Source organism: Elgaria multicarinata, chromosome 11 (assembly GCF_023053635.1).
Source record: "Elgaria multicarinata webbii isolate HBS135686 ecotype San Diego chromosome 11, rElgMul1.1.pri, whole genome shotgun sequence".
NCBI classification, from domain to species: domain Eukaryota; kingdom Metazoa; phylum Chordata; class Lepidosauria; order Squamata; family Anguidae; genus Elgaria; species Elgaria multicarinata.
Window position 1 is genome coordinate 9,912,479 of NC_086181.1, and position 26,772 is coordinate 9,939,250.

A 26,772-nucleotide genomic window follows, 5' to 3' on the forward strand; every position below is an offset into this window, starting at 1 on the left:
AAGCAGGTAAATTATTATTATTATTATTATTATTATTATTATTATTATTATTATTAGGTTCTCCAGAGGGGCACACCGCCTTCTTCTGGCCCCACCCCCTTCACCCCACCCTCTCATCTGGATAATGCATTATGTGTGGGGCTGCTTTTGAAAACAGTTTGGAAACTTCAGCTGGTTCAAAATAGTGCAGTGAGATTGTTTTGAAGCACTTTAATGACTTGGGACCAAGTTACCTGATTGTCTCCTCCTGAGCCCGAAACCCAGTGCCACACCACTCAGCGGGAGATTTGCCCAGTGACAGAATGCTGCTCACTCACTACCTCTAGGCCAAAGCCAGCCCTACCATTAGCTGCTGGATTTAGGAAAAAAGCCAAATAAGCCATGAGTTAAGGTCTCGTAATGTGAAGGGTCTCTAAGTATGTTGGAGAAAACAAAGTTGAATTATAATTGAAATTGCTTTGTCTTAAATATGTTGGAAAGTCCGTTGTGACGTACAGCAGAGTTGCCTTACATAGAGAAAACTTGGAAATGCAGCATTTCGTACTAGAGGCCAGTGCAAATCAACTTGCTTTATTAGTGCTTGTACACACATCTTCAGAGAAGGCTATCTAACACTGTTTAACTACAAGCATCCCCTAATGCTCAGTGGTACCCTTTCATTACCTTTTCTATTATTTATTTATTTAATTTATTTATTTATTACATTTATATACCACCCCATAGCCAAAGCTCTCTGGGCGGTTTACAACAGTTAAAAATGGTAAACATTAAAAAGTATACAAAATTTAAAAACCCATCAGAAACATAAAAACAACAGTACCCATTTAAAAATGACAATTCTGGGGTCCATTAAAAACAAACTTAACGTTGTTAAATGCTGTTAAAATGTTAAAATGCCTGGAAGATGAGAAAAGTCTTGAGCTAGCGCCGAAAAGATAACAATGTTGGCGCCAGGCGAGCCTCATCGGGGAGATCATTCCACAGTCGGGGGGCCACCACCGAAAAGGCCCTCTCCCTTGTTGCCATCCTCCGAGCTTCCCTCGGAGTAGGGAATGTAATATACTTTTTTCCCTCTTTATTTTTATGGTATGGGGCCTCTGAGTCTTGACATGGCTTAGGGCCTCAGCATGTCCTAATCTGGCCCTGCACAATATATATCTGACCTCTGGACCACTGTTTGAAGAACTGGGTGCTTCCTTGAGAAGGGGGAGGCCGGCTGTTGTAAAACATCCCTCAAGTCCTGAGCAACAAAATTAGTTTCTATCAAAACATGGTTTAGGGCTTCAGCATATCTTAATCTGGTCTTGGTGTCTAAAGAAGCTGAGCACCATGAGACCCTTCTATATATATATATGCTTGTGGAATGCTATTCCCACAAATGCACTCAGTTTCCTCATCTCTGAAATGGGATAAAGACCACACATTCCAGCCTCTCATGCTATTGTGTGAAGGTTAATAGAGGTCAGAAAGCAGGAAATGGTCCCTTGCAGTTCTAAATAAACATTCTGGCAACGTATGCTTCCCATTCTATCACATCATGTTTTTCTGCATCATGTTAGAAAACTGCCATATATATATGTAACAAAATTGTTTTCAGGCAACATCAACAACAAAAATGAAGAAATCTGTAAATTAATCAAATGAATTTCAATGAAGCCAAACAGAAAGGAAATAAACACAATAAACGGAACCAAGATTTTTTAAAAAATGTTTTCCAACATGGAGCCTTTACATTTCGATTAATCCATTGCTATGTGGGTCTACTTCAGCCTTCCTCAACCTGGGGCGCTCCAGATGTGTTGGACTACAACTCCCAGAATGCCCCAGCCGGCATTCTGGGAGATGCAGTCCAACACTTCTGGAGCGCCCCAGGTTGAGGAAGGCTGGTCTACTTGATCCAGAGCAAATACCTTTTTCCTTCTAGCGTAGACACTACTTGTGCACAAGTTGCATCCATTCCTTTCCAGGATCCTTGTCAGGTGCCCACCACTGACCCATGCTGCTGAGATGCAGCAGTTCTCTCGAGGTGGAAGCCCTGAGGTGGCCCCGCAGTGGCGCTGCATGGATTATATGATTCAGCAGCCACCTCAAAGCCATCACGGGGCTTTCCAGAGAAGCCCCGCTTTTTAAAAGTTGGGGACTTAACCCCAACTTTTCAGGATGGAGCAAGGTGAACACGACCCTTCGGCTGGCTAACCTTGCTCCATCCTTGATGCGGAGGTGTGGCCGGGCAGATGGTGACCCGATTGATCCTGCTAGAAACCCCACACTTTTGCTGCAGCATCAGGATTAGCTGCCCCTGCCCCTGAAGCAGCAAAAGCCCAGGGTTTTTATATCATGACCACAAGCCATTGCCTATAGGCAGCCTCTTGACTCTGGAGGGCAGGGAGCATAGATCAGCTGCCCCTTGCTCACTTCCCAAAGGGAAAAGCATGATGGTTATTAAAAACGCGTGCACCCTGCTTTTCCATCTGCCATTCCAGTGGCATACCACCAGAGATATTTTAAAAAGTCATAGAGCAACCTACTCAACAAACTAAAATACTGAGTAATGATGATTATGTAGTCAAAACGGGGCTACTGAGAAATAAAAGGGAAGTATTACAATGCTTGGGGAACCCCAAGGTTTGCAGAAGTTGAGAAAAAACTTTACTATAACAGCTCAATCATGCTCAGTTGCATTGCCACAGAGGGATATGTGTATGTGTGCACATCTCTCTCTCTCTCTCTCTCTCTCTCTCTCTCTCTCTCTCTCTCTCTCTCTCTCCCTCTGTGTGTGTGTGTGTGTGTGTGTGTGTGTGACTGGGACTGGATCACTAAACAGGAACACTTTCACAGGGTAATATTTGGTTGCAAGACCCAGTTGCAATTTTATAAAACTAAACCAATAAGGAATACCAGGTAGAAAATTCCATGAATAGAGATATCCTGACAAAAACAATACGTTTAGCTGGAAAAGGGAGAGGTAGTGACCAGAGAAAGAAGCCTTCCCGGACAGAGCTCCATCACACCTGAACGTTTGCCCTTGTATTATCCCCCTCCATTTACTTAGTGTTTGAAAGCCTTGTGTTTCATTCATCTTCACAGGGCTGTTACCCCCCCACCCCGCAGATCTCATTTGTACCTCCCCTTACAATCTATTGGTTGTTCACAGGGACACCTTGCCCTGGCACGCCCCCTCCCTTTCATCAGCAATGCCGCCCTCCCTCAGAACATTGGATTGAGTACAATGGGATAAAAATACACGTAGAGAGTCGAGCGCATTGCTGGAAATACCGTTCCTTCCCCGCACTTGGAAACCTCGCAAAGAGGGGGGAAGAGGTGAGATCAGGGCAAGACATGGACAGCATCATCTGAGTCCTTTGTACGCGACGCACCATGACAGCGGGATATAATGCTGGTGTGATGGAGCTCATGGAAATGGCAGTGAATTTCAGATAAGGTGGCAGGAGTGGGGTGGTAGAAATGAACTCCTCTGCTATGGAGCCCCGTGAACTCCAACCCCTTGTGTTCCTACACTTTCTTGAATGCATCAAGATATGAGAGAGGGGAGGGGGTGGAAATGGCCATTGAGAGACCTGCTGACTAGTTGCTTCCCAGGAGCAGCTCCATTATCTCTGAATCGCTCGTCTATCCTCTCCCTCGAGGAGGCCTGGTGGTAGACATTTGCCTTGCTGTGCTGCACAGAGGGAAAACACAGGTGAGCGAGCAAGCAAGAGGAGGCCTGCTCGCTCACACAGGCCTTTGCTAGACCACGGGTTAGCCCGGGGCTTGCCCCTGTGCATCCAGATGACGCATAGGGGATCCTGGGCTCAGGCAGGGGTCAACCCCCCCCTTGGCCTGGGATAACAGGTACCACTTTTGGCCCGGTATTTCCCACGGTCTCGGGCCGCGAGTATGTAGCCCATTCCGCCGCTTTCCCGGCTACTGCAATTACTCGTGAGTAGCCGGGGAAAGCAGCGTACAGGGCACAGCGCTCTGCAGTGCTGCAGCCATCAGGGCGGGGGGGGGAGATTGAGGGGGGGGAGATCGGAGCCAGGGGGAGATCAGGCCAGGGTGGGAGATCAGGGTGGGGTGGGGAGATTGGGGGGAGATCAGGGGCAGGGTGGGGAGATCAGGGCAGGGGGAAGATCAGGGCAGGGGGGGACCGGGGAGAATGGTTTTTTTTTTTAAAAAAAAAAAACCCTAAGTGCACGAGCATGCATCCTGCCCTTTAATTGAAAAAAAATGGCGGACGCGATGGGGCTTTCCTTTAGCCCGTCGCGTCTGACGTGTGGATTGGAGTGACAGCTGCACCACGGGCTCACCCCTCCTTCCGCACGGATTACCAGGTAGGTCTAGCAAAGGCCACACTCCCTCTCTGGAAGGTGTGGTGAGGACTGAACCCAGCAGCACTACCCAAGAGAGTACATGAGCAAGAGAAGGCAACCTCTTGCTGGGTCATCCTTCCCTTTCTGGGCAGTGCAGTAAGGAGGATTAGGCCCTGCCACACCGTCAAGAGAGCTATCTGTCACCTCTGTCCATCCTCTTTCTCTGGGCAGTGCAGTGGGGAGGTTTGGGCTGGGCAGCAGGTCTGCCCAGAGTGACTGAATGAGGAGAGCAGCCAGCTGCTCCTTATAGGAACAGCCACCTCTGCCCACTTGCCCTCTCCCTCACTCTCAGCAGTGCAGGCTTAAGGGATTCAAATGGGCAGAGGTTGCAGCTCTTGCAAAAAGCAGGGTCCTTCTCCTTGCTCACTTGCATTTCTTCAGGGTTGTACAGTGGCAGGGTTTGGGCCCACGGTGACCAATTTTCCCCTGGAGAACCACCTAGAGAGTGAGCAAACTGGTAGAATGAGGTGATGAATGTGTGGCAATACAGATATTGTTGAACTGCAACTCCCATCATCCCTCATGCTTGCCTATGCTGGTTAGGATTGATGGGAGTTGCAGTTCAAAACATCTAGAGATCCACATATTACCCATCCTTGGAGCAGCGCCTTCCAAAGTATGAGGGAAGGCAAGCAACTCCAGCTGGTCCTTATTGATTGATATGATTTGTACCCATCTTTCTATCCAAAAGATGGCACTCGAGATGGCTTACAATCATAGGATCTAAAAAAAACAAACTTGATTAAAACAATCATGAAACAAATACATAAAAATACAATAACAAAATAAAACAGCACCCAACCCAACAGACCAGCTTACATGCCAAAGGCTATCTTAAATAAAAATGCATTGATTGATTGCAGAAGGACAGCAGAGAGGAAGCAAATCTAGCCTCCCTCGGCTGGGAGTTGCACAGCTTGGGAGCAGCCACCAAGAAGGCCCTATCTTGCAAGGCTATCAAACACACTTCTGAAGGTGGTGGTGCCAAAATAAGGGCCTCTCCAAAAGTTCATAAAATAGGGTCAGGCTCATATGGGGGAAAGGCAGTCTTTCAGGTAGCCTAGTCCTAAGCTATGTGGGTTGTTCTGTGAAGGAGATGCAGCCTCTGCATCCCCCTTGCAAGGCAGGCCTGGGTCAGACACCCAACAACCCACCCAGCCACCCACCTCCCTCCAGCCAGCCAACACTGGACTTAGGCCAGTAATGACCTGGAACCACACCGAATAAGTCTTAAAACAGTTTATTAAAAGGGTTAAGGCTTTAAACAGAAGTAATAAAGTTGAAAGGGTAGAGTAGGGTAGGAAGACAGGGAATAAAACAAGTTAAAACAAACAAACAGACTAAAAGTAGCAGCAAGGCAATAAAACCGTTAAATGGTTGTAAAACTTAGTAACACAGACAAGCGGTCCCCGGAATTGCTGCTCTCTGGCCACTGCTGAAACTTGGGCATCCAGGTTCAAGGCTGAATTCAAGAGTACACCTAAAGTGTGTGCCTGAGTTTTAATGGGGAATATTTTAAACTTATTTTTTATTATAAAATTTCTACAAAAGAAAAAAAATGTGGCTACATAAATTTGAATACGTCAGTTTGAATGCATACATAGGAAATTGGTGTGTGTAAATACAGGTTTGTAAGAACTATACATAAACTTCAACAAAAGCAGATGAAATATCCAAATAAGTATCTGTTCACAGGTGGTGTCTATACACCACCCGTTCAAATGTTGAAAGCGTTATGAGGTCTTCAATCCATTGCATTATAGGGGGTGAGCATTTATCCTTCCAATGTTATAGTATCAGTCTTTTAGCTGTCAGAAGGCTAGAGAGAATCCATTTTTGCTGACCATGCATTAACTTTCAGGAAGCAGGTAGATAATTTAAAAGAGGATGTACATCAGTAATATTAAGGCATTTTCCAATACAAAACTTGTCCATATAATGACCTCCTCCCCAAAAGGCAGGGCCGGTGCTACCATAGAAGCCACTCAGGCGGCCGCCTAGAGCGCCAAGCTCAGAGGGGCAACGGGCACAGTGCAGCACTCATGCGCGTTGGCTGTGAGCCGGTCCGGCCCGAGGATTTAGCTAGGCCTGGGCGGGCGAGATGGCGCCCCACGCCCACCCAGCTGAAGCGAAGCCAGGGACGCTGGGGTGGGGGTGGGGCGGCTCCACGTTCGGACTTCCGGAATGTGCCTGGAGGAGAGAGAGAGCGAATGTATGGGTGAATGGGGTGCATCATGGGGTCTTTGAGTGAATGCATGTATTCATGCGTGTGTTTGTTTGGCGTGAGTGATGCTGAGTGTGTGTGCGCGCGCGTGTGTGAGTTGGGGAGGGGGATGATTTGGAGGTGATATTCCTATTAAATAATGCATTTTAGACCAATCAACATTCCTTTCCAATTTGTTTGCTATAATTGGCATGGCGTATTTCTTGCACTTTAAAATAAGTTTAGCAGTTTCAACTTTTGTGTTTCTTATTTTTTCCAGGTACCATATGTTCTTAAAAATCAAAGTTGGCGTTTTGGGGGGTGGAGTGGGGGTGAAAGTAGCTCACATTGCCTAGGGCGCAAAATAGTCTGGCACCAGCCCTGCCAAAGATGTGTTAGCTGCATTATATGCCAACAATTCGTGAGTTAGACAAATCCTTATTAAAGAGATGCTGTGGTGTCTAATAGACATGCAACAAAAGTTTTTCCCATATAAGATCCATAGGCACATCAGATACAGACACCAAAACAGTGATCCAACGAGGAGGCAGAATGGGACAATCCTGTTCCCTATTCCATTTCTGTTTAAGACACTGTATATCATTTTTATCCACCAATAATAAGTATGTATAGACATGGTGGTGGGACTTCCTTTTGCTTCTAGTACAGAACTTTAAGGAGGCTTCATGCAATCATACTCTGTTTTAATTCCATGTATTTTAAATATTTATTACGTGTTTTCTTACGTTTTATTGGTCTGTTGACTGTAATAAAAGGAACTGATGTATAGACATGGATCTGAAGAGGGAATATAACCCCATCTAGCGCAGGTTGAATCCCTATTGCCTGATCTACTTTTCTACTAACCAGGAGCACCTCTGTCTTGTCAGAATCCGGCTCTCTGCAGCACCCATCCAGTTGCATCCCATGTTATTTAGAGTAGATGCATCAGAAGGAATGGGACTTTAGTTGTGACATCGCTAGGTCCCATTCATTTTAATAGATCTACTCTAAGTAGGACCGGCATGGAATACACCCCATTATTAGGAACCTGAGAATCCTCCTCTTCCACCACCCCCTCCCTTAGACAAAGGCAACAGCGGCGGTGTCGACGTCACACACAGTGCCCGGAACTCAGCTGGCTTTCCAGCACAGCAGAGGGAGGAGAAAGCCAGCGCGGAACAGCCCGATGAATAATGAAAGCGGCGGGACGTGCTGATTGGCTCCTCGAGGCCACCCGCGGCGAAGGAGCCGCAGTGTTCGCAGGCGATTGGTCGACGGCGGAGGATGTCGATGATGCTGGAGCGGCGGGGGGGCGGGGCCAAGCCCCGCGGCCAAGCAGCTGGGGCAGGGCGAGGAGCGAGCGGCGACGGGAAGAGACCGGATCGGTCCCAGCGCTGGGCAAGCGACGCCGGGGGTCTGCAAGGTAGGCGGGGCAGCGGCAGGGCTCAGTTGTCGGTCTTACCTGTAGTGCCCGGGCTCGGCCTTTGCGAAAGGAGGGGTTGCCTCTGAGCATGTGCAGAGTGCGTTCCCCATTCAGCACTTGTTTGGCTGCTGCTAGATCAGAGGCGTGAAATGAAAAGGACTTTCTGATCCCAAGGCGCCGCTGCCAGGCCAGCAAGCAAGCGCTGAGCTCTGCGGCACGATGCCTGCTTGTCGTTCTAAGAAATCAAGGACCCAATAGATGGAGGAAGGAGCGTGAATCGGACGGGGTTGAGGCAGCTGACGGGGCGGGCAGTCCCAAAGAGCTCACGCGTGCGTGGCTGGCTTGGCGGGGAGGGTTGTAGGACTTCGGTTTATCCCCGTCCGCCAGCGGAGCGCCCCTGTGAGGGTTTTGCCCCTCGATGGGTGGTGGTGAAGCCCTGGACGCGTGTCTTGAGCTTTCAGAGATGCTCGCTGGCTGGCTTAACGTCGCTGGGCTGGTGGTGGTGGAGGAAGGATCCGGATCAAGGCCCCGGGTGGGGTGTTCTGCTCTCAAAGGCTGCTGAGCCTGTGCGCGCGCCTCCTCCGCGGGTTTTTACTCTGGAGCAGCCTTCCTCAACCTGGGGCGCTCCAGATGTGTTGGACTACAAATCCCAGAATGCCCCAGCCAGCTGGCTGGGGCATTCTGGGAGATGCAGTCCAACACATCTGGAGTACCCCAGGTTGAGGGAGGCTGCTCTGGAGTATTAAGGGAGGCTGCTCTGGAGTATTAGGAACTCCGCGGGCTCGCTGAGAGGATGCGCGCTTCGGGAGGCGAGGAAACGAGGAGGGGTTGGAGACTGTCCGGAGGGGTGGCGCAAAGGCGTGGAAGGAAGCCTTCGCAGTTTCTCGAGCAATCGGAAGTGTGATTTCTAGAGCAGCCTTCCCCCAACTTGGGGCCTTCCGGACGTGTGGAACTACAACTCCCACCGCTTGCCAGCCAGGGAGTTTCTGGGAGTTGTAGTTCAACGCGTCTGGAGGGTCCCAGGTTGGGGAAGGTTATAGACCAGGAGTGATGTCTGGCAGCGTAAGTCTGGCTGTGGGGTGGCTGCAGGCACTGACCTACCTACCCCTCCTGTGCAGAGTTAGCAGATGTGCCTGGGGGGAGGCTGGTCTTTTGGCCTTGGCCTTGCTCTCTTCCCATGCAAGAGGGAAGGGTCATGGCTGGTGGTGTATGTAGACAGCTTGGCATCCGTCTCGGCTTCTCATGGCAGTATGCAGCTGCTGGGGTTATCCCTGTTGCTGAAAGCTAAGAAATGGGAAGCCCCTATTTTATTTTTTATTTTTTTCCTGGCACAGCTTGTTTTAGGTGGCAATACAAACACAGCGTCTCTTTGCTTGGTGTCTAGAAAGACACGGCCAAAGGGCTGTGAAGATTCTGTCCTGGTTCCTGTGATGTCACGGAAGGTTGACCCTTCTCGGTGGCTTGTGATGCTGCCGGCTAAATTGGGTGCTGGTGTGGAGCCAGCGAGTCGACAGGAAGCTTCTGTTTGTTCAACTCTCTCAATAGGTCGTGGGGGTGGGGGTGGGGGTGGGGGTGGGGAGGGTTGCGTTATAGTGCCGAAAGCTCCCTTGTAAAACTGGGCAGTCCAAAGGCTACAATCTGGCATGACCCTGAAACATGCATTGATGTTTACCTTTCTGCTTCAAGAGATATGCCTTTGCTATTCTGCTTTTTGAGATAAGTTTAGTTTCCACTGACGCTCCCAGGCTTGGATTGCCTTGCCAGGCTTGGGAGGGCGGGGGTGGTGGTGGTGTGTGGCTGCTTCTGAGATTGCAAAACCCCAAATTGTCTTTAGAACCTTCTAGCAGGATTTAAGAGATCTGAATCCTCAGGTGAAGGCCTACATTCTTAAGTCTCAGTATGGTCAGGTAACATGACTTTCAGGATCTCCATGGATGGGGAATCTATGGCCTTCAAGGTGTTGTTAGACTCCAACTCCCATTTATGCACACTAGTTGCTGGGGAAGATGGGTGAGAGGGTGCTGCTGCACTCGTGTCCTGCTTGTGAGTTTCCCCTGGGCTGTTGGTGAACAGAAGGGTGGACTAGATGGACCCTTGGTCTGAGCCAGTAGGGCTCATCTTATGTTGGTAGAAAGAGCCTATTGCTTTTGGCTGTGGATTGTATAGGTTTTCTGTTCATTTATCCATCATTCAGGTAGCTATATTGAAAGAATGGCCACAGATTCACCACCTGACAACTTCCTGACCCTAGATAGATAGGCATTTCTGCTGCAGTCTTCCTGACCAATTGCAGGAAAAGACAGTAAGGCCCAGCAGCACAGGCTGAGACCATGCAAAGAAATAGGAATGTTCTGTTGGTAGCTACCAATTGATCTGGACACTTAAAAGACGTAGTAATTTGACTTGTCCAGCACCATGACTTCTGTGATGGTAACTGGGGTAGCCTAAAACGACCAGGGATGTAAACACAGCTGTTTGCTGAGAACAGCCTCCTCCCTGCCTCCTTTGCCCCCATTTTCAGTAAGTTGATTTTATGATTCCCGGTTGGCTGTTCTTGATGTTCTCCCAGCTGGCATCCGCAGTGTCAAAACCACAATGCTGTGTTTGTCTCTGCTCCAGCTTTATAGAGGCAAGGTGTAAATAAGCATCTTATTTAGGCCTTTGGTTATAAAAAATCTGGACAGCTATTTTGTTAGCATAATCCATCATGATCCGGCATGTTAAAAGTCAAATCTATAAAACAACTTTGGTTCCGATACACTCCGTCCCCCACGTAAACAAATGGCCAGCAAGCCATTTATTTAAACTTCGAAAACGTTAGACCCTTCAATCTGGCTCTGTTAGGAATGCATTTTCACAGAGTCAACCAACTGTTATAATCTGGACGTGCTTTCAGGTTTTCTGATGAGGGTGCCTTAAAGGTATGGCTTTAGCACGTACAATTTATTGGCTAAATGAAGTGGAGCTTTTTGAGTTAAAGCAAAAGCATTAATCTGACTGTCTGTGAGATAATAATTTTGCTGAAGAGTGACATGTTGGAATGGAACTTCCTGCATATGTTCAGGGTGCAATTCTACACTTCCAAGTTTGCATTTCAGTTTGAATCCCACAAGCTACAACCGTCCCTATATGGTTTGGGGCCAAGATGTCTGAAAAACTGCCTACTCACTCATTAAGTTAATTAGCATAGGCCCTGTTGCAACTAGCCAACCTCTGGTATCTTGTTGATTGGGAAACGGAGGGGGAGGGGGGATTTCTGTGCATATATAAAACAACCTGATGGAAGTTGTGGTACCAGGTTAGGGAAGGTTGTTTTAAATGACTAAATAAAAATGCAAGGGAGTGTTGTACGTCCCTTGTCGCCTGAGGCCTCAGAACGAACATTTGTGTACAATTATGTGTTTCACATTCAAATATTCAAATGTTCCCTACTACTGATTTAGACTGTGACTGGTGGTGGCCTTGTCCATACAAAAATAAAATAAAATTCCCTCTAGATAGAAAGCAAGGATATCAATGAAAAGTGTAGCCTAGCCTCTTCTCCCTGACATGCTAGATTTTTAAATGTGGGGGATTATTTTATTTTTATTTATTTATTACATTTTTATACCGCCTAATAGCTGAAGCTCTCTGGGCTGTTCACAAAAATTAAAACCATGAGGAATGTGTTTTTTTTTAATGTTCAAACCCAAGCCCTGCCCTTGCACTTCTGTGTGAGAGCAGTAGTAATTAAGGCACCTCAAATAGAGTTTTCCAGTAGCACGATTTTGTGTTGGCGGACTTTATGAAAAAATCTGAGGTGATGTGATTGTATGGATAGTTGGAATCAGAGCTTGTTCCTGGTTCCGTACAGGATGGGGAGAGAGAGAGGGCATAACACAAGGACTACCTTATTGGGTCAGAACAAGGGTCCAACTATTGCAGGGGTGGATCTTGTGTGCTCCTCCATAGAAAAATAAAATAAAAATCCCTCCAGATAGAAAGTAAGGATATCAATGAGAAGTATCCTAGCCTCTTCTCCCTGACATGCTGGATTTTTAAGTGCAGGGGATTTTTATTTTTTGCTTTTGTATTGAAGAGCATTCAATTGTGACAACCCCCAGGTGCTGTCTGAAGTTGTACAATCCAGACACACATTTATTATTTTGGTGCGAATTGGCTTCAGTGACCAGTTTCCAATAATGGCTTACCAAATGCTTCTGGGAAGCCCTCAAGCAACACATGCAAACAACAGCCTTCTCCTCTTTGCTTGCCAACAAAACTTCTTTGCGTGCCAGCATGGAAAAATGGCTGCTTAAACCATGGACATAATTAGTATGAATTGCTTTATTTTATTGTTCACTTCTAAAATTTGCTGAGATTGTACAGTCTTTAAAACAGAAGATTTTCTCATGTCTTTATTCGGATGCCTCCTGCACTTTCGCTTGATCTCAACTCTTCTCCTGTTCGGCTTCTGCTCCTTACAGATACATCACACATGGTAAATTTGGGACCTTCAAAGTTTTAACCTTCTAAAATTGTATATAAGAATAAGGTAGTGTAAGGCTTATCTATGAGAGTGATTTTGCTCATTTTTTTATTTTAAACCGAAGCATGAGTAGTGTAGATGTGCAGAAAATTTTGAAAGTTCAAAAAATTCCAAAGCTCAAGCTTTAATAGCAGTTAATTTCCTCTGCACCAAAAAGGCAGAGCATCCCTCCACCAGCGGGATGACGGACCGTCTTCTTCAGCTAATCAGTGTGGTGTGGCAATGGGCTGTTAGTGCAGCCATGGGGTTAGGCTGCCACCGCTAATGAGGCCTGCTAAGTAATCCACAAAGCTTTATTTAAGCACTAAACATCTCTTCCCCCCTGAAGAGAGTCTAATCTCTTGGAACCTTCTCCCTAGGCAAAACTATGCAAACTAAGTGAGACAATTGTTCTTTCAAGGAGAATGGAAAGCCTTTTCCCAAAGCATTAACTTCAGAGAGGCTAGTTCTGACTGGCGGACTGTCTCTCACCGCCACCTTCCTTTCGCTCCTCCCGTTTTAGCCTGCGTCGCACCCTAGGGTCAGCTAGCCTGTTGGCACTCTCTCCTTCAGAAGAATGTTGCTTTCCCATTGAGTGTGTATGATTTGCCCTTGACAAGATAAGCTCTGGAGAGAGTTCACCACCAGCTGGGGGAGAAACCGTGAGAGCTTTCTCCCCCACTGGTACAGGCTGGCCGGTGTCTGGCGCCGACTCCCCTACTTCAGAGTCTGATTCTGATGCCCGTGAGAGTAATTAGAAAAATCTGGCTGGTATGTGATCGCTACATCACAGCGGGATTAACTAGCCACCATGGCGAACCAAGTCAGTGAGCAAAAGTGTGGACTCTATAAAACATGTACCGTATTTCTTTGAACCCTAAGACATACCCACGATTCTAAGACGCACCCCATTTTTAGAGATGTTTATATGGGGAAAAAAGTGTGTCTTAGAATTGAAGAAATAGGGTACTAAATTTTGTCGCAATGCTGCATTGCCTTCCCTCTACTCCCCAAATTGTTTGTACAGGGACTATGCAGTGCCCTCTCACCACCTCCTCCTCCACTGTTGGAACTTTTCTTCCATTTACATTTTTTGTTACTAACATTGACAAAGAATCCCTATTTCTCCTTTTCCTCTGTCTTCTACCTGTTTACTTACCCATTATTATTATTATTATTATTATTATTATTTACATTTCTATACCGCCCCATAGTCGAAGCTCTCCGGGTAGTTTACAAAAGATTAAACATTAAACATTTAAAATTTAAACATTATAGATACTAGAGATGTAAAATTTCCGGAAATTTTGAAGCCATGGAAAAAAACCAGTTTTCCCCCCTGTTTTTTCCAGGGGGGAAACGAAAATTTTTGGAAAAATTGAAATAATGCAATATTAGCACTTTTTACAGATTGAAAGTCACTTTGTTACTTTAAGAACATAAAATGTAATTATGTCCAAGTTGGTTTGGCATCAAATTATTACATTTGGTATGTTAAAAGTAGTGTATTCAAACACTTATTACAAATTTAATTTACTTTTTTTACTTTTGGGGGGGGTAACAAATAGTGCTACAAGCTCCTGAACACCTGAACTGTAAGGGACCTTTTTGATTTTGCCAGTTATGAGAAACAGGCAAAAAACAATTTTAAAAAACAACTGAAGAAATCACCAACGTTAGTAACAAAGAAAATTATTTATGTCTCTGCTAGTCCTCCAGTGTCAAGACATAAAGCCCCCATTCCCATAAAAAGAACTGAGAAAAAAAGGGGAACCAAGATTCAATGAATATGCATGAAATTTAATCAGACTCATTTTCTGACCTATCACTATTAGTTTCAGTCTCTGCTTCAGTGGCAGTACTGCCCCCTAGAGGCAGAAATGCATCTTGCTCTTGCACTTGAGAGTTGTAGTCTCAGCTTGCAACCTAGGACTTGCTTGTTCTTGGTGCACAGAAATTGTAATAATCTGATGCTATACAGTTTTTAGAAATCATTTGGAGACGTAAATATCTGAATACCTTGTCTTAAACATTTTATTCATCATACCAAAATAAAACATCCCGTAATCTGTTTTTTTTTCTTTCTTTTTTTCCTTTTTTTCACAATTTTTCATATAAAAAGCAAAAAAGGCTTTGGAAAAAAACAGGGGGGAAACAGTTTTTTTTCCAAATTTCCCATTTTTTTTCCAGGCCTTCACATCTCTAATAGATATACATATGCTTAAAAGTAATTAATATATAAATATAAATAAAAAGACAAAAATATGTGTATAATATACATTCAATTCTCTTAATTGACACTGCCTTCTGGCATGGTCCAAGTGGAATTTAGTATGTGTACGGCGCCTAAAATCTACCCCAAACACTTTGAGTTTCCCCCAGATTTCCTCACCTCGTACATGCCAGCCAATCTGAGACTTTAACTAACCTCTCATGGTTTGATGGGGGCTTAAACTTTTAGCACATTTGGCAACTAAAAATGCCCTTATTAGCCATGTTGTCTGGTTATACTTCTGGGTCCAGTGAGTTGGGGTCCAACCAAAAATGTTATGGATCTCCAGGTTTTAAATCCCTAATGGTCTTCCTCAGTTTTGGGGTGCCAACATCTTGCAATAGTCTTACATAGGCTTGTGCAAACTTTTCAGCAGGATCCCACACACACACACTCTATCCCCCTATCCTGCTAAGTCAGCCTTCCTCAACCTGGGGCACTCCAGATGTGTTGGACTGCAACTCCCAGAATGCCCCAGGTGGCTGGGGCATTCTGGGAGATGCAGTCCAATACATCTGGAGCACCCCAGGTTGAGGAAGGCTGTGCTAAGTAATGTCTCCTTTATCTTTCTCACACAATTCATGGCTATTGTGGGATTCTGTAGTGATGTTTCAAGACTAACACAGATACCCATCTGTAAGGGAAGTTATTGGGTGTCTGCAGTGATGCACAGCAGTCTGTGCACATCATTATTGGTTTAAAAAATTCTATGATGTGCTAAATATGAAGTACAACCCACTGACCCGGAGAAGAGAAGGTGTGTCTATATACAGGAAATGCGTAACAACTAGTGTGGGGACAAACGAGGAGTAGGAAACAAAGCCAACGTGTTAGAAACCATACCAGAGAATGCTGAGATAATCTAATATTGGGTGTCATCTGATTAAAGAAATGTTAGTTAACCACAATGCAATCCTAAGCATACGTGTCTACTTCATCTTAGAAGTACGTTCCAATGAGTTCAAGCTATTGGGCTGTAGCCTAAAACATATAAACTGGATCCATGCTAATATAGTTATGCTTTAGTCCAGTTAGTCCCTATTTTGGGGCCTGGTGTCATCTCCCAAGATTCCTGACCATTGGCCATGTTGGTTGGGGGTGATGGGAGTTGAAGTCCAAAACATCTGGAGGGCACCAGGTTGGGGAAGACTGCTTTGAAATCCATGGGACAAGTTAGGCATGACTAACTTAAGTTTCATTGAAATCAATGAGAGGACTAACTTAGGGTTGGGCATCGTGATCCTATGGGAGTGAGGATCCGTGGTGGATGAACCACCACTTCCCATGTCTGGCCAGGATAGGAAGTGGGGAGGGGGGCTTCTCCCTGTTTTCCCTGCTGTTTTCTGGGAAGTGTGTTTTTAAATCCTCCCATTGACAGCAGTGGGGGAGGGGTGGAATTCCCCACACCAGCTCCAAGGGTGGTTTAGTTGTCAGCTCATTTTGGGGCCGGGCATCTCAGGGGAGCAAGGGGGACTCGGATTCTGTGGCTCTTTGGTCAACCCTGGCATGCCATATATTTGGCCCTACTACTTCTGGGGCTTTCTGTGGGCATCTACGAAGGACTTCTGCAGCAGATTTACCACATCAAACCACCCCACAGCTGCTCTCCCTATGAGTTTAGGGTTGCTCCTTTAATCCAGCCTCTCTAGATGTGTTGGACTACAAGTCCCATCTCCCCAGCAAGCATGATTGTGCTGTTTGGGGATGGTAGGAACTGGTCCTACACATCTGGAGAGCATAGGTCCAGGGAAGGCTGAATCAGTCAATTCAATCTCCATGCATTTGCTTATGAATGAAGTAGAAAAAAGCATATTTCGTTAATTTATGCAACACACATCATGACAGGCTTCCTCTTGGAAGAAGCACCCCATCCTATGACTAAGGGTGAGGACATGCCTCTTCTGTGATACAAGTACTTCCCAAACCCTGCATTTTTGGAAGTACTTGTATTAATAATAATTAAAATGGTGTGTGTGGTGTGTGGAGATCTGCTGCTGATTAATTGGAGTAACAGAGCAATCCATCATGTGTCTGCTCAGAAGAAAGCCCCATTGGGATCAATGTGACTTGCTTCCAAGTAAGTGTGTATAGGATATGATTAAACGTTGTGGTCCGAGTGGGACTACAGCAGAGATCAGCTCTATCTTGGGAGTGAACGCATCTTCCGTTGCTGACATCAGCAGTTCTTTTCCAACTATCTGACTTCCTTTCCTTTCCTTAATGCCAACTATTATAGTCAAAACACTCTTGGGCAACTTGCTTTCTTGTTAGCCTGAAGCAATAATTTTCAATAATTAAAAAAGATTGGTTTTTTAAAACAACAACAACAACACTGGATGCAAATGGCTGTTGAATTACAAACCGCACCTAAACTTGCTTTCTTGGAACAGATTGTGCTTCACCAAGGCAAGTAAACTTGGCACCAGATACAGAGTTCACATTCACGATAATCTCAGCTTTCATGTTATTGAGCTGGGGTTGGATCCACATTTATGCTGCATCAACTGTGTTAGCGGAAGTGAAGTTCCTTGTTCTCCTTCCCACGGCAGCACCTTCGGCCTCCTCCTGAAAACGGTTACACAGAGAACAGGTTTGCGCGACACTCCAGTCCACGATGAGTGACAAGCTACGTGCTGTGTGTTGTTTTGTGAACAACCCACAGTGCCGTGGTTGGTGTGCCTGACAGGCCATCAGGGTTGGCGTGGGTTGACTCCACTCCTTCCCCCTCGGTCCTCCAGCCGTCTCCACCCAGTATCCCACTTCATGGCAGAATCCCTTGTCCCTACTCTGATTCCCATCCTGATTGCAGTTGGAACCATTTTTCTTTTTTTGCGCAAAAATGGGACTGTGATTTTTTCTCTCCACATTTTCTTGGCCATGTGAAATGTGCGCAAATGCCCACTTTTTTTAAATGATTACTCAGTTGATCAGAGGGGGACAAGAAAACAGTTGTGCTTGGGGAGGAGAATCCCCAAAATTGAGCAGGGGAATCTTCTCTGAACCGAGCCCTTCCTCTCACAGAAGTTCTTTTCCCTTTGCAGATCCTGGATCCAATCCCTACTGTCTGTTCTCTAGTGCGCTAATGGTGGTCTTGAGATAGTATGAGCAATGCTTGTTGAACTCTCAGAATCCTGTAGTATTTTACGTCTTATTTTCTTACATTTTTCTATCATTGTGTTTCATATGTTTTCGATTTATTTCCTAAAACAGGAAGTGTCTTGTTTTGCTCTTTGGGCAACTCTGGCTAGTAGGAGCATAATAAATTATGCAATATAAGCACATCAACATATTTATATGTTAACGTGGGTCTGTTTTTAAGACAGACCCTGTTTCTACTACTGCTATGGTGCCAGAGGGTGTAGACTGCAAGTGCTGTGCTACAACTGCAGAGGGAGATTTCGAATGTTTCTCGTACAGTTTTTAATTGCAAGGTGCTCACTAAGTTTCTTCCTGAGGGAATCCCAAACCTGTGTCTTTCTTCCAGGCTTCGCTTTACCTTGAAATAATGATCCGGTTCAGAAATAACATGGCTTGACGCATGTTGCTGCCACTTTACATGATCGGTCTCCAGTCAACCCAATTCAGAGGTTGCTTCATGATGTGCAAACTATAGGTTATTTGTGGGTTAAACAACCTACAATTAACCTAGAATTACTTCTTAATTCACCCACGGTTTGCTGCCATTACATCTGAACAGGGTCAGTGTGAAGCTTTTGCTTTCAGTGGCAGATTCCAGTACATGTGCCATCTTGGCGTCTCAAATTCTGTTTGTATGAGAGAAGTGCTTGTTATTGATAATACGTTTTTTTCTGTTTTTGTATTAAAACTTGTATCTATGCCTCTTTGAATTTTTATGTGATAAAGCAAAGCAAGATATGCAGATTTAAAAATAAAATAAATGTGGTCTCTGGCATTCTTACAATTCTGTCCAAAATAGAGTCAGAATGGCAGTCCCACAGCTGCAGGAATGCCATTCTTGCTGCTTTTTCTTTGCTGGATGTCCATGTAGGGATTAACTCACAGGCCTAGGTGTCATTTTTATTATGTGTTAGTCTTGTGTCATTCACCACTTTCTACCAAAAGCTCAGGGCTGTGTGTTAACGCTTCTCATCAGAACATGGTGAGGTTGACAGGCTGGGTGTTCTTCCTGTGGAGGAAACACCTACCCAGCAGGGGAAGCAAACGTTTTTGTTTTCATTTCTTTGCTGTAGCTCTCCCAGCACTTGCTTTGGAGGCTGAGTTTTGCTCCCCCCATCCTTCCCCCTGCAGTAGTTTGTGAAACCGATGAAAAATCTGATCAGCTTTTGAGTTGAACTGAAGACGAAGCTGCCTGGCCATGTGCACAGGAAATGTTTCCAGAAGGGAGATGTAGTTAGAATATTCAATATGTTCAGTATCGTATACGGCAGTGGTTCCCAAACTTTTTCAGGTAACCGCCCCCTTGGTTCCACAAACTCATGCCCAGTGCCCCCTACCCTACACTATAAAAATCATTATTCAGAACAGCGGTTTTCAACTAAGGAAGATAATAATAAAATTCAAAACAGTAACAATTAATTGAATATTTATTCAAAACCCAATTACATTTTTTTAGTTTATTCAATTAAGCATAATTGATGAACTTGATCCAGTGATATCATCTTTTCAATGTCTGATAGTCATTTAGCAAGAATATTAGATATCGCATTTAGTAACTTGGATAGAGTACCTCACTATTCTGTAAATTCTTAATGTGATGGATGGGTGTGATGAAGTGATACCAGTTTCCCAACGTCTGGTTTAAAGTCACTTAACATGAGTCTTAAACCACCATGTTTAGTAATCTGGAGTCGATTTCTTTGCTTGGAGAGAAGTAGGCAGACCACACTAAAACCACATTCCACCAAATATGATGTTGGAAATGCAACCAGGAGCTTCTGAACCACTCTCCATAGTGCAGGAGAGCGATCAGAAATTTCCTTCTGTAACCAAAATTCCTGGTACGGAAAAGACCACCTCGAGCGCCCCCCTGCCATCCGCTTCCCTCTTAACGCCCCCCCCCCCATGCAATCCCACTGCCCCCAAGGGAGCAATACCGCCCACTTTGGGAACCACTGTATAGGGTAGCACTTCCATTTGTTCTTGGTGTGTCTGACTTCCTTTTTTTGTTTGTTTTAAAGCCCCTTCTTTCCTACTTTCCATCCTTAGCAATCATAATTGAACATAATCAACCATCCTTCAAGCTGTGTGTGTAGTATACAAAAGTGAATTAATTGGATGAGGGCGCACACACAAAAGGATTGATGGATTAGATCACAAGTCTAGCTAAGCCAGCATGTTCAGCTTTTGATCCATTGGGGAGAAGATCACAAGTAGAACACAGTGATAATAATCATCCTTGGTTGCTTACACCCAGTATCTGATGTAATTGTGGAGGAAGAGTAGTGGTAGACCAGGTGTGGGGGAGACTACCAGGTGCAGGAACCACCCCAGCACTTTGAAGTCCACCAGGTGCAAAATAGTGGCTCAGATGGACAAGCATAAGCTAATAATTAAGGACCAGGATATCTCTTAGCATATGCTCAGCCCAAGAATTTGTGATCAACACCAGAACCATGCTTGCAAATCCTTTTATACAAAAACACAGTCTTCCTTTGGTTCCATCTGCGTGGTGAAGCTTTTTAGTTGCTGTTATTGTTAAACATAATTGGAAGTCAGAAGCCCATGCAAATCTATCGGGAATCACCCAGAGATCTACCAATGGACCCCAGTCTGCCCATTCCTGTGGTAGAGTGTATGTGCAGAAGAAGGAAGCATTGTATATAGCCATAGTGATTGCATTTTCTCTTCCACTTCTGCTTTTGTTGCAAAACCAAGGCAGCTGTGTTCTATTCTGCTTTGTCCAAACATACATGCTGTCGAGAATCTTGGCTAGTTGGTTCAGAAACGTTTCCTGGTGTTTTTCGGCAAGTGATTGGACTGGGCGATGGAGGGGGGATGTTGATAAAAGGTTCCTGAGATGCATTCCCTGGGTTCATTGTAGTTTCTGATGACTAACAGCAAGTTGCATAAAATTCACATTCCCTCCCACTTTTCGTATGTCTGGGTGGTGAGTTTCTTGTGTGTGTGTGTGTGTGTGTGTGTGTGTGTGTGTGTGTGTGTGTGTTCCCTCTGTGTGATCACCTGTCACTTGTGTTAGACTTTTTCAAACCATGGCAAGTCCTAGTTCTTTAGTTTCTTCACCGCTGCCCCTCCACTCTGGCTGTTCTTTGCAGTACTTTTGCTTTCATGAAAAACACATTTCTCACAGATTGAGGCAATGTGTTTTTAACTCCTCACATTCTGTTCCCTAATGGGGAATCAAAAGCATTTTCTGATCCGCAGTGCAAACTTCTTTCACTTTCCATTCCAGGGCCACAAAGAGAATCCAACTGCCAAACCTGGCCATTTTTCTTTCTTTTTTGAGATGGAAATGAAAATCTTTTTTGTGAAGTATTTTATTTGATTCTTTACCCTTGGAAATGGGTAAACGGGAACATACAAATAGCACTCTTTAAAAACAGCAACCTATATTGAACACACAGAAAAAAAGATTCAAAGGGGTGGGGGGTGGGGAAGCTAAATGCAAATATCAATTTCAAAGTATCACAAGTATTGAATGACAATGTAATCTAAATTAACAAAGGCTGTAAACCGAATATCTATTATCTGGATAAAATATTAAAAAGAGGAAGAAAAATATTCTAAAAATACATAATTATAAAGCAAACATCTTAATAAACTTAGACCAGATTGCTTGAAAGTTTTCTTCTTTGCCTCTCTGTCAAAAAAGAGCCAATTCAGATGTCAACAAGTAGCATTCTGCTACATTTCCTAACTTCTGTAGTCTGCTTCCAAATGACATATGCATAGAACAAATGTGAAAGCAGCTACTTCCTTGTCTCTGAGGCTATTCCCAGCAGGCTCTGCCTCCTACATTTACTGTAAGCCCTTTTCCTGTTTTACAAGGGAGATGCCAGAGGATGGCTTTTGAGAAGAATGCCAGGCGATGAGAATCAGTTAAAACCTACTCAGTGCTTGGTGTGCAGAAGGTCCCTGGTTCAGTCCTCTGCATCTCCAGGTAGGGTTGGGAAAAGTCCTGCCTGAAACCCTAAAGAGCTGGCCTAGATGGATCAGTGGTCTGACTCAGTATTGACATGGGTGAGCAGAAGCTTGTCCCTGTAATGACGTTGGGTATCGGGTGCACTTGAAGTGCCTCTAAAGTTCAGCTTACAGCACAGTAAGAACTTCAGCTCTTCAACTCAGGATGGTGGTTGGCAAGTTTTAAGATTTGTGTGTCTCTATTTTGTGCAGTTCTGTTATGCTTTGTGGTCTAAATGAATAATGTTTCTTATTATTTGAATAGCTGCCACAGTAACCCTAGCAACACTAGTATCTGTGTCTTTTCCATTCATCTTATAATTAATTTGTGGAGGCTCACTGGATGAATTATCCAGAAGAAATGTGAACAATTTCCTCCTGGCTGATACCTGAAAGGAAGATTCCTGCAAATGATGCATGGATTCTTTTGTCACCCCAGACTCATACGTACAAAATGCAGTCTTCCACAGTGTTTTAAAATAGCTGTGTTCTCAAGACCAACGTTGGCATGAACCAAAGCCAGGAGACGCTTGCTGAAACGAAAATCTGTCAAATGTTCCTAAGAAATGCTGCCGTTTGGCAAATTTGGATCAGTTTGTTGCTTGAGTATGTGCCAAGCAAGTGATTCTATATCTAATTATCTCATTACCATCTCTCATTTTAATTTATGTTTTGGCAGCTGATGGGACCAGCCTAAATATATCTTGGCAAAAACTGCCACACTGATGGAATGATTTATGTAATAAATACTTATTTACTTGTTTCTTTGTGTGTTTAAGGCTTTTTCACCCTGCTCTTCATCCAGCTTACAGATAAATAAAACCAAGATACTTTAAAAAGACACAACACAAAAGAAAAAAGGGATGGGAGGGAAGAGGAAAACCAGAAAATTCAGACTCCAATTCTGGATGTTATAAGAAACAGCTGTGTTGGTGTAATGCCGCCGAGGTTGTTAGCCTTCTTAACACAGCCAGCTGGAATGGAAATGGCTCAAAGAGAGGAGCAGGAGTGAAAAAATGTTCTCTCAGCTGAGCTGGCCCTCCCTCCAATCCCTCTTCCTGCTATAGCCTGATGGAATGGCAGATACATGACAGTTGGAGGAGAGGCGAAGCCCAATGTAGATGGCCTCTCAGCGAGGCTGATGGTAGCTGTGCTTTCCTTCTAATAATACTTAGCATTTGTTTTGCACTTCTGGAGTATTGAAAACAAGTATTTATTTTATTTATTATGTTTATATCCTGCCTTTTTGTCCAAAGTGGCACTCAAGGTGGCTAGCAATAGTAAAATACAGAGGGGGGGGACCCTCAAAAGATAAGAACAAATCATAACAATGAAATAGACCACACCTAACCTGTTTAAACATCCTCCGCAACAGACTGGCGTGCATGCCAAAGGCCTGCCTAAATAAAAATGGCTTTGCCTGTCGGCGGAAGGAGATCCAAGCTAGCTTCCCTAGGAAGTTCCAGAGTCTGGGAGCAGCCACTAAGAAGGCCATGTCAATTATTTATTTCAGTAATATCCTTTCAGCACTCCTGTATAGCATTTATGGGCAGAAGGAAAATCTCCAGATGTTTTGGACTTCAACACTTAGAAGTCCCTGACAACATGGCCAATGGTCAAGAATCCTGAGATTTGAAGTCCAAATCATCTGGAGATAGGGATGTCCAGATTTTGTGAAATCCATCCCCCAGGTGTTTAATGGATTGTGCAGTGTTGTTGTTCCAGTGTCCATTCACAGATGGGTTTGAATTTCCTCCCTGTTATACCATAATTCCATTAGAAAGCTTGCAACAATTTACATAATTTAAGTTAATATGTAACATTTAGCGTGTTATTCCAGATTCCATTTGACTTTTCCCCACATATATTTTCCACCATGGCATATGTCTCAGCAGAAACGTGCATATTTTCCTGCGAATGAATTTGTTTAAATTTTGGCAAAGTAAAAAGCAACAACACCCCATCCTGAAGTCCACAGACTCCATGTGGCCTGAGGAGGCTGGTCCACAGCAGATTCCACAGGTCGGATTCTTCGAATTCTGAACTCATTTATTTAGTCCGTCTCAAATTTCTCCTGCATCCCCATCTGGAGAGCTACTTTCTGCCCAGCCTTGCTTTATGGTAGACCCATGTTGTATTATCCCCATAGCGCAGGTGGGAGGCTGAGAGAAAAGAGTAATGTGCCTAAGGTCAACTATTGAGCTCACAGCAGAGACAAAATTTGGAATGGGGACTTCCTAGCTCAAACTCTTAACCACGGTTCTACAACAACCCACGAGTCTTTATATAGCCTCTTCTTCTGAATTTGCATTGGCTCTGAAATGAGGCATTGGCTCACTTCTAAGTACTAAAATGGAAGCCCATAAGCGATAGAGCTACCATAAGCTCTTAAGAGCAACAGAAAGTTCCACTACACTTGTATGAATTACTCTGGACTTTGCCTTTTTGGTGTCAGTAATCCCCAGGTCCATCCTTCCTTCCTTCCAAGAACACATATGGACTGAATTTATCAGATCGTTTAAGCGCTAGTTCTCTTTTTACAACAAAGAGTGGGGCAGGAATTCAGACTCTTCTTTTTAAAATAAGAATATACTTTTCTATTCGATGGCAGCCTTTCCCATCTTTGTGCCCTTCAGGTGTGTCGGACATGCTTGATAGGGAATGCTGGGAGTCAGGGTCAAAACATCTGGAAGGCTGGTTGACTGAATTCAGAGCAGTAGAGCTCTGTCGTAGCTTGACTAATGGCCCCAAAAGCAAGGGTTTGGGATGAGCTACAGTAGTTTAATCAGAACCCCCTTGGATCATACCACACCAGCTGCACTTTAACCAAACCATTGGATTTTTTAACCAACTGCGCTAATGCCTGTTTCTGCACGTAAAGAAAGTAGCCATGGTTGGTTACCTCACAAAATTTAGTCCTAGTGTAAGAGCTTTCCCTGCTCCCTGCCTGAGTTTGAAACCTTTTGTCCTGATTGTTACCCAAATAATTTAGCTTGGTGTCCAGGAAATTCCCAGACCAAATTTCACCTCAGCCATGAACTCTGTCACCCTCAGGAAAGCTGTTGTTCTCTCCACTTCAGTCCCTCTTCCTCCCCCTCTCTAATATAGGGATAATGTTTACCTAATTTACTGGAAGTCTGAGATACTGGGAGAGAAATCGGTGAAACGTTTTCAACCTTTTGTGTGCTATCTATAAAAGTGAAGTATTTGTTATAGCAAGTGGGACCAGTAATAAAATGTCATCTCCCCTAATAGTGCTATTAAGGAAAATCTTAGCCCTTGTCCAAGATACAGGAATCTGTAAGGAGATGAAGCAGAACACTCCACTAGACTTTCTGTTTATTTTTCCAAGTGATACTCAGTTTCCTAGCTACTGATCATGTTCTGCACTCATTGGGCTCCCAGCCCCAGCAATCAATACAAAAAGGGAGTAATTAAACAGGTACTCCCAGGATACCAATTGCAATAGTTGATGTATCTGGCTAAAGTGGATTACTGCTATTCATATGTATAGGGATTCTTTATATTCTGAACTTCAACGAAAACAGACTTCAAAGTTCTGCAAAGGGTGGATTGATTTAAATCAGCAAGAAAAAAGGTCAATTTAAATCACTGATTTAAATCAAGTTTCCTACTGAACCTTTTCATATATTTCCTGAACAATAGTGAAAGTCTAGAATTTATTTATTTTTATTTATTACATGTACATCCCACCATTTTTTTCCTCAAGGAACCCAGAGTGGTATACATAATCCTCTCCGTTTTTATCCTCACAACTACAACCCTGTGAGGTAGGTTGGGCTGAGAGTCAGTGACTGGCCCAAAGTCACCCAGTGAGCTTCATGGCTGAGTGGGGACTAGAACCTGGATCTCCCAACTCCCAGCTACACAACACTGGCTCATTAAAAGAATACAGGAGTTATGTAGGATATCTAAGCCATTTTTGAAGCATAGAAGTGGAGGTGTTCTAATGAGGGTTATGAAGTAGGGCTGATAGGGCCGCCCCTACCCAGTGGTATAGTGGAGCTGGGCCTTTCAGGTTACACAACACTGACAGTTCTTGATCAGCAGTGACACTGCCCCCTCCTAATCTACTCCACCTCAAAATTCCCTCAGTTCAGCTGTATTCCTCACAGTATTTTGGAGTGTGCATGCATGCATGTGTACGTGTGAATTCTCCTGGCAACTATATATTGTTCCCTTTGTGTACCGCAAAGTATTTCGGGTTGGGTTTGTTTGGAAAGGGCAACTCTGACCCATTTGCTTCACAAAGGATCTGCTCCTGGTGGAGAGAAAAACCGCTAGAACTGCTGTGTTGATATGAGTTAGTGCACTTTGTGACATTCCTGCGGAGGGGGTGGGATGGCTACCGGGACTGTCAGGATGAGCACTTGCACTTCAGAAATTTCCACTGCACCACTGGCTGTACCGTTAGGAAGAGTGAGGCAGCAGATTGGGTGGTGAGGGGTAAGTGAGTGAAACCGTGACAAGGTGTTAAGAGGACAGAGCTGTGTATACAATGTGGTCTGCCCCTTGTGCCCTCAGCTGTCCCGCTGCCCTCAGGTGTGGTAGCCCTGGGTAAAATCCAACGTAAGTGCTACTTACGTGGATTCATTGCAATGAATGGGACTTAAGTTAGTCATAAGTTCTACTCATTTCAATGAGTATACTCTAAGTAAGTCTTCTATTGGGTTTCCCCCATTGTTCTGTCACTAGAAATTCAGCTGCCAGTTTGGATGTGTGTAGAATGGGTGGGGGAGGGGGATACAATTTTGTCTTCCACCTCAGGCAGCAGAATGTCATGGAATGACCCTGAGGTCTGATGTATCCTCTAATAAACCTTCAAAGGTAGAAACAGTAGTTTTCCATTTCTCA

General features: G+C 44.5%; 1 protein-coding gene across 4 annotated transcripts in view; it reads left to right on the plus strand.

Annotated features, from left to right (window-relative positions):
* STAT3 (signal transducer and activator of transcription 3) overlaps positions 1-26,772 on the plus strand; it is a 284,749-nt gene that overhangs the window by 231,494 nt on the left and 26,483 nt on the right. For 2 of the 4 annotated variants that reach the window (XM_063138753.1, XM_063138756.1), the window contains exon 1: positions 7,907-7,999. The exons of 1 other annotated variant lie outside the window; for it this stretch is intronic. The gene's annotated coding sequence lies outside the window, so the exon portion shown is untranslated. Of the gene's footprint in view, positions 1-7,906; positions 8,000-26,725; positions 26,746-26,772 lie in introns of those variants that run through there. One more of the 4 variants, XM_063138755.1, reaches the window with a different exon arrangement.